At 41.6% G+C, this 907-nt stretch overlaps 1 non-coding gene across 1 annotated transcript; it reads right to left on the reverse strand.

Annotated features, from left to right (window-relative positions):
• Window positions 1-504: 504 nt before the first annotated feature.
• LOC145607554 (small nucleolar RNA R71) lies at window positions 505-610 on the reverse strand. The gene has a single exon (XR_014105583.1). It is a non-coding gene; the product is annotated as a small nucleolar RNA R71 (small nucleolar RNA).
• Window positions 611-907: the final 297 nt, after the last annotated feature.

Consider the following 907-nt stretch of genomic DNA (forward strand, 5'->3'; position numbering starts at 1 on the left):
AAAGAACAGGTGAAGTGATCCCTACGGATCCGGACTTGGAAAAGACCCTTAGGCAAATCAAGAAGAAAGGGAAAGGAAAGCAGAAAAAGACCCAATCACAGAAGAGCTCTACTACACAGCCTGACATACAAAAGGAGATGACTGATAATAGGTCTCTTAATTCTTTCAGGGTACCATCCCAAGATGGTATTCCAACGGGTCTTAAAATGCCAGAAATCACTGCAGAGAACTTTGAAATCAAACCCGCATTGCTCAGTATGGTTCAACAAAATCAGTTTAGTGGCCATCCTACTGACGAGCCAATTAATCACTTGCAGCGATTTCAACAGTTATGTTCCACTGTTCATCACAAAGGAGTCACTCAAGATCAATTGAAGGTGATGTTGTTCGGATTTTCCCTTCGCGATAGAGCTCAGAAGTGGTTGAACACTGTCAAAGAGACGGAGTGGAGCAAGATTTCTCAAGCATTCCTCAAAGAATATTTTCCCCCTGAAAAAACTGAAAAGATTCGACACCAAATTTCAACATTTTCTCAAGATTCAGGGGAATCTCTTAGGGAAGCATGGGATAGATTCCTAGATCTTCAAAGATCATGCCCGCATCACAATTTTGAGAAGTGGAATCTTGTTCGTATTTTCTATAACGGACTAGAACCCGAGACTAAATGTATTGTTGACTCTGCTGCAGGTGGTGTGTTCCTTGACAAGACGATCGAGGAAGGGTATGATTTTCTTGCAAATCTTGCAGCCAACCACTTCTCATCTCCAAGGACGCGACCAAATAAAGGGAAGATGGAAGTTGAAGCCTATTCACTTATGACATCTCAAATGGCTCAATTAACTGCAAAGATTGAAGCATTGCAGGCCACTCAAGAATCTTCTCTTTTATCTGTTAATGCTATGTCTTC

This window comes from Chenopodium album, chromosome 2 (genome assembly GCF_948465745.1).
Source record: "Chenopodium album chromosome 2, dcCheAlbu1.1, whole genome shotgun sequence".
Classification (NCBI taxonomy): domain Eukaryota; kingdom Viridiplantae; phylum Streptophyta; class Magnoliopsida; order Caryophyllales; family Amaranthaceae; genus Chenopodium; species Chenopodium album.